Source organism: Lactuca serriola, chromosome 4 (genome assembly GCF_051521515.1).
Source record: "Lactuca serriola cultivar US96UC23 chromosome 4, Lser_US96UC23_V15, whole genome shotgun sequence".
Taxonomy (NCBI): Eukaryota; Viridiplantae; Streptophyta; class Magnoliopsida; order Asterales; family Asteraceae; genus Lactuca; species Lactuca serriola.
In genome coordinates, this window is record NC_136411.1 from 49,380,468 (window position 1) to 49,387,899 (window position 7,432).

Below are 7,432 nucleotides of genomic sequence, written 5' to 3' on the forward strand. Positions count from 1 at the left end.
TAAAACTCGCCTTTAGAGAACTTTGCGTAAAGTTTCTTTGATCGTGATGTTTCCAGGGTTTGTTGTAGATGCTCTTTATGATTTCCTTCTTACTACGAGAGTAGATAAGTAAGTCATTTATAAGGACAGTGACAAACTGATCCAAGTAAGAATGGCGTACCCTATTCATTAAGTTCATGAATACTACGGGTGTATTGGTCCTATCCGATGGGTATCACTATAGACTCATAGTGTCCTCATCGAGTTTGGAAGATTATCCTTGGGACATCCTTCACTAACACTCGCAACTAGTGATATTCGGATCTTAGGTCCATTTCTGAAAGGTACATCGTTCCTTGCCGTTGGTCAACTGATTCATCTATGCGAGACAGAGAGTGATGATTTCTAATGGAAGTCCTGTTGAGGTCTGCATCACGAGGACTTCACAAATGTTACCCATACTTGTATTACTCTTGCCCATGCACACTTAACTGCGGAGTTTTAATGGGATCCGGTGCATTAGTGCCGGTATGATCGCACCTCTGAAGTCTGTCTTCTTGAAGAATAAGACCAGAGCTCCCAAAGGCGAGAAGCTTGGTCTTTTCATTCTGTTGCTGAGTAGTCGTTAAACTGTCTGGACGGTTCTTGTATCATTTTGATTCAGGCCAAGAGAGGAGTTATTATTCATGAAGAACTTAGCTCATACACGTTATGATATAATCAAGACAGGGCGGATAATAAAATGTGTGATTCTACTCTAGTCCCACATCCCAACAAGGAAAAGAAACTACGTTAGAAATCTCACATTCTATTGTCTACCAGGTCTTCGTTATATATAACTCGGGAATGTATGAGCGGGGAAAATCATGACAATAATCTTCTTACGAATCTTTTTCGATGAACTAAGATTTCCTAGTAAAGGCTACTATTGACTCTGGATGTACGTCGATCATTCAATGAAGAAGTAAGAGTATGATCTCGAAGGTTTGACCTACATCCCTACGGAATGGAAGTACGTCTACGAAGATCCGACTTACATCCCTATGATGCAGTCCTTAGCAAGGGGTAGAAGTAAGTTCGTAGAATGGTCTCAAGACGTTTGTTGTTCAAGCCGAGGTATCATTGGTTGGTGAATAACATGATTCAACCACTGAAAGAGACTTGGAAATGTCTCCGGAGTTAAATTACTATAGTCCAATGACTTGACTAAAGCATGTTTCAGATAGACTCCAACGAAGGTATGATGAAAGTATTTGAACAAAAGAGAAATACATAAGTTAGCCGACTGTCAATATCATCGATGTTTAAGATGTAATAAGTTCGGGAAAATTGACCCTACAGAGGGTCTTACATCACATCTGAAGTAGGAAAAGTCCTTGACAGTATAAAGACCTAACTAAAAGTACTTACAGTACAAGGTAGTCACATAGGAAAGTGCTACACCGAACATAGGCAGGAACACACTTCTTTAAAACAAAGAAGGAAAGTAAAGTATCTCTTAATGGCGATGGTCACCCCTATGGTGAACCCTTAGTTCAGCTAGTTGACGTTCCATATCAAGTAGGTATCTTTCGTACATCCTCTGACGTTCTCGGAGCTCTTTGACTTCGGCTCGAGTTTCAGCTAGGGCTTGCAGCAGGGTTGCATGGTTTCTCTAAGATCTCTCATGATTGTGTTCAAGGCGATTGGTGTGAATGGTATGCATTCCTGCATTGGCATCAACCTCTGCGATACGTTAGAGAGCCGTCCTGCCCTGAATTTTGTTTCGGACAACTCTATGGATCAGGATTTGTAGAACTCTGTCTGCTGAGCTCCCTTCATTTACGTTGTAGAAGCTTCGGTCTCCATTAAACGGCGTAGATTGATCTTGATCTTCGCTCCATGTTTCCAGTCATCCTACCCAAGGACGCGTCGGACCATGAAAAGCCGGACGAGGGTTAGGATTTGGAATGGGAGCTACCAGGGGCAGGTTCTCAACTTCGGGTTCGGAGTTATCACCATCCGAAAAGTCTTCATCGTGGTGATCATTCAAAGGGGTTGGATGATCATTCTCGGGTTCTTCTCCAACGCACCCAGCATTGCCTTCATTCGGAAGGTACGGGTTGCCGTGGGGATGGAGTCCAGCCATGTTATCTACACGAGAATTGGGGTCAAGAAGTAGTTATTAGATGAATTAACTAGATAATTATAAGAAGATCTTTATTAGTTACATCACTATTTGTAAAGTGCATACCGATTATATGTAATCAAACAGGATAGACCTTCGAATAAGTGACCTTAACTCCAAATTCACGAGGAATAGGGGTAAAGCAAAATTTCACAGATTTAGAGTATATATCATCCTAGTTACATATAACCTTAATGTATCCACTTAGCAACTATTGACCTAGTAACGAATATCCTCTTTTCTTTAGTTCTCATGCATAAAGTACTTATAGTAATACCAAATACCCCTATGGTATTTCATTATGGTAGTGTTGGTAAGTTTTTAGACTTGTTGCCATATCACAACCATTCTCGGGCATACGCTAATCACTCCTCGGACCAGCATAGTTGATCAGGCTATGCCACTCCCAAGACTGACTATACATCCCCGAGCTTACCTGTGATATTCAACAATCGTAATATTTTTGTTCTTTTCATTGTGACACAGATTTTTATATGAATGCAGGCACGCATATTCAATCAAATATTTTATTATTTAAAGTATAAACTCTTGGTCAAAGTATTTTTAATCCCTATGTATTTATAGTTAGTATATCTTTTATGGGTTGATATACTTAATTCACTATAAACAATGCTCTAATACCAATCTGTCACATCCCAAAACCAAGAACGGCGGAAACGGTCTGGGGCGGAGGATGTCATGTAACGTATCACAACAATGTAAAGTAATAAACAAGCAACAACATCATCCATTGCATTAATAGTATAATTTTAATTACTAGTGTGTTCTTTCATAGTATAAGACGACAAAGTGAATAATCAAAATAAGAGAGGAGTCTTGACTGCTCCGTCTTCACAAAACCTGGTCATCGTACCTGTCTATTTGTGACCTGAGAATACAAGTTATTTTGAAAGCGAGTATCAACCAAAAAACTGGTGAATTCATAAGTATTAATGTGTCTTTGATTTGTAAAACTTGTAATGAAAGACTTGAAATTGTTTTGAAAGAAAGTTCGTATAAGTATGAAAATGTTTGTAAAACAACTATAAACGTTTGATAAACCCTAGAAATCCCTATAATTCCTACTAGTATAAAAGGAAGTCTTCTACCAAGACCTAACTGTTTTGAAAGTAGTCTTCTACTAAGACCCGACTATACTTACTATTACTATTAATATAAGAAATTGTATCCTTAGGTACTAGGATACTCGAATATAATCCACTTCATCGGTTTTGTGAATGTGTCACAAGATAAAGGTAATAATATAAACAACTTAAGTATTATCCATTTGTACTAGGATAACTAACAGTGTTAACTAAAGACATCCGTAGATGTACATTTACCTCTGTTGCTAACAGCTGGGTATAGGAATAGTTAGTCCCTTAAAGTATACTTGTAATGGTATCAACCAAAGGCATCCGTAGATGTGCATTTACCTATGTAGCTAAGAAGGTTCTAGGAATTGTTAGTCCCGCAAAGTATCCTTTGGTACTAGGATATTAAGTCCAATCTATCTCGTCGATTATGTGATTGTATCACAAAATAAAGATAAGAATGAGGACTATATAACAGAATCTATACATATAAAATGTAATAGTAACTCATCACATATTATCTATGTAAAAGTATCCATGTAAGTATATATGAACGTATACCTTTGCTACCCAAAGGTACTGAACTGACTGAAAGGAACTATTATTCCCATATATATACACATGATATATAACTTGTTGGAATAGTGTCTAAGGTTGCAACTATATTAGGCAAGTATTTGACCCGATTGTGCATGGTCCTTTTGGGTTGCCTTCACCATAGCAACTTGATAGAATGATTTATTATGAGAGAATAAATATTATTAATATATTATGAGAATAATATAAGGAATAATAATATTGGTATTTGATTAATATAAGTCATAAATTAATTAGTATTAATTTGGTGACTTAAAGAGATTAATTAAATAAGAGGGTATAAACTGTCAATTGTTTGATAGTTAAACTTTAGACTGTAAATCCATATTGGATAGGGGTGGACGGATTCTAGAAGCTAAAGGATAGCTTAAAATCGTCCAAGGCTATCTAAGGAATGGATTTGGATTGCTTTAAGAGAAGATTATCCAACTAGGGTTTAAGTTGTAACCCTTAAGGAGTCTACAAGTATAAATAGACCCTATGGCAAAGGGAAATCGGACTTCATCAAAAGTAGAGAACCCCTGGCCGAATTCCCTCTCCTCTCCTCTCTCTCAAATCATCCTGCTTGCTATTTGGTGTTTGTAAGCCGTTAGAGGAGTTATAATTGTGACTCTAGAGCTCCAAGACAACAAGATCAAATAAGAGATTCAAAGGTATGATTCTAGATCTGTTTTGTATTGTTCTTATACCTAATTAGTCATTAGAAGTCTTGGATTCAAAGTATGTTTAATTAGAAAGCCTAGATCCAAGCATTAGGGTTTTGCATGCGCACATAGGAAAGTTCTTACGGCTAAAACCCATCAGTGGTATCAGAGCCTAGCTTGGTTTTCATTAAATTGTTGCTTGTTTGAAACTTAACTGCAAAATTCGATTTTTGTGTTTCTGAGTCATGGACTCGGCGAGTTCCATAGTGGACTCGGCGAGTTGGCTTGACTCGGCGAGTCCCTTGGTGCACTCGGCGAGTCCAAACGTCGGGAACGGCCAGATTCGGGATTTCTTCATGATTATCTTATGGAAACTTACATTAATCATCTTAGATCAACCCTAATCCGATTTTTTGATATATATGACTATAATCTTGATCTAATTAAAGATATTTATCAACTAATAAAATATTTAATTTCCTTATATGATAATTAATTAATTATTTTGATTAATTTGGTAATTATCTTGCAAGAAATCTTGAATAAATCAAATATAGAGAATTAGGAAATTAATTGTTAATTAAAATTATTTGTCATTTGATCCTCCATGTTTTAAATGTTTAAAACTTGTCCTCAAGTTTTGAAATTTATGTTTTGTGATTAAAAGTTTTAATTTAGACAATTTAAATTTCAAACCCCAGATTTTAAAAGTTTAAAATACAACCCTATACTAATATAATATTACAAGATTAATATATATATATATATATATATATATATATATATAACTAAAATGCTAGTCTTACCGTTAGTAGGCCTCATTCACGAAGCCGATCTATAAGGTGGGTATAAGGTTGAGGCCTATAAAATGGCGCTTAATGGATGTACACTCACACCCACCGCTTGCTTGATCGGTGTAGGGTCGTTAGCCGAACGGGTAGGATAGGGCAACCTCATCCTCTCGTTAAAAGTATAATATGAAATACAAAGTAACTACACATTTTTTAAAAATTTCCCAATCTTAGTTACTTTAGGAAAAGTGAATTGATGCAATCCCATGAAATTACACTTTACACCCTTGCTGAGAAGTTAGTGGAGCGTGTGTGGTTTACCGGCACACTAATTGGTTCTAAGCAAAGGTGGCAAAGGGCGATTCATTGTTTATCATAGTTCGATGGAGCGTGTGTGGTTTACCGGCACATCGAATAGGTGATCATTACAATGAAGGCACCATGTGAATTTGCATGGTAATTCACACCCGCTTTGTGATCCTCGGTAACCCAGTCACAAACAAGAGGGGCATATCGAGATTTAAACATGCCATTGAATAGCTTCAATGAATCTCATCCGAACCTAGGAATTCTCAATACATTTAGGACTTATAGTTAGTTTTTTATGGTGGAGAATTAGTGAATCGTCATTCACTTACCTTCATATTATTTGCATGTTGGATTACGGCACCCCTTTTCTAATATGTAAATATTGTTGTTGGATCCTAGCCCTAATTTTTCTTATTGGGTGATAATTAGGGACTCATATTCTAATCTATCTTTATCCTTTCTATTTGTAGATGTCGAACACAAACAACGCTGCTGCTAGTTCTTTCACATTGATGAGCCTTTGTCAAAAGGTTACTTTCGATGGAACGAACTTTAGGGAATGGATAAGATACATTCGCACCATTGCTCGCTATGAGGATAAGGAGTATGTCCTCAATGAGAAGCTCGAGAAAATCAACCCTGAAATTGCTACTCCGGCTGAAATTACCGCTTTTGAAACTCATGAGCGCGATGCAAAGAAGGTACATTGCATCATGATAGCCACCATGAACTCCAAATTCCAAAAGTCCTATGAGGACATGTACCCGTACGAGATGCATCAAGACTTATTGGAGAGATACCACCAAAACGCGAGACAAGAGCGTTATGAGATTTTCACTAACATGATTTCTGCTAAGATGGGTCATGGAGAGTCTCTTACCGTGCACCTACAAAAGATGAAAAGGTATGTCGACCGCCTTCGCAAGTTAAATGTTGACTTTGGGGAAGACTTAGCGATCGACATGGTGCTTCACTCTTTGCCTCCGATGTACAATTAATTTAGGATGACCTACCACATGAACAAAGAGGAGGTCACCCTAAGCAAACTCCAAGGTCTCTTGAGGGTCGCTGAGAGCAACTTCAAAGACAAGTCTATTGCACCAACTCCCAATCCACCCGCTGCTCCTGTCTTGGCTATTGGTCAAGGAAAGGGAAAGAAGAGGGAGGCTTCGTCTAAGAACTATCGCAAGGTTAAAGCCCGAGATGGTGCCTCTTCTAGTGGGACCAAAGTTGATCCTGCTAAGCCCTGCCCTAATCCTAAGGAGGCAGAGTGCCACCACTGCCACAAGATAGGACATTGGAAGAGAAGTTGCTCAGAGTACCTGCAAGCCATCAAGGAAGGAAAGATCAAGCCATCTTTCAGGGTATATACACAATTAAATCTAAGGATTCTAATCATGCTATTTCTTGGGTTCTTGACACCGGTTGTGGTTACCACATTTGTTCTAATGTGCAGGGACAAAGAAGAAGTAGGGATGTGAAGCAAGGAAGAATCAATCTAATCATGGGGAACAGAAGATCATCGCCTGTGACCAAGATTGGAGTGTATTCTTTAGTGCATAGGAATAATTTATGTTTAGATTTGAACAATTGTTGCTATTCGCCAGAAATGGCTAGAAACATCATTTCATTTCATGGTTTGTTTAGACAAGGTTTTAGATTTTCTTTTAATAATGAGAATGGTTCTATTTTAGCTTATCTAAATGGTGTCTTTTACTTTGAAGCTATACCATGTAATGGAATATATGAAACTGTTATGATTGTTGATAACTTAGGAAATGATGTTTTAAACATAGATTCTTCAACTAGTATGGATAGAGCATCCTTGTGGCATTGTCGTCTTGGACATGT

At 37.6% G+C, this 7,432-nt stretch overlaps 1 pseudogene; it reads right to left on the minus strand.

Annotated features, from left to right (window-relative positions):
* Positions 1–403: 403 nt before the first annotated feature.
* LOC145049154 (5S ribosomal RNA) lies at positions 404–521 on the minus strand (annotated as a pseudogene).
* Positions 522–7,432: the final 6,911 nt, after the last annotated feature.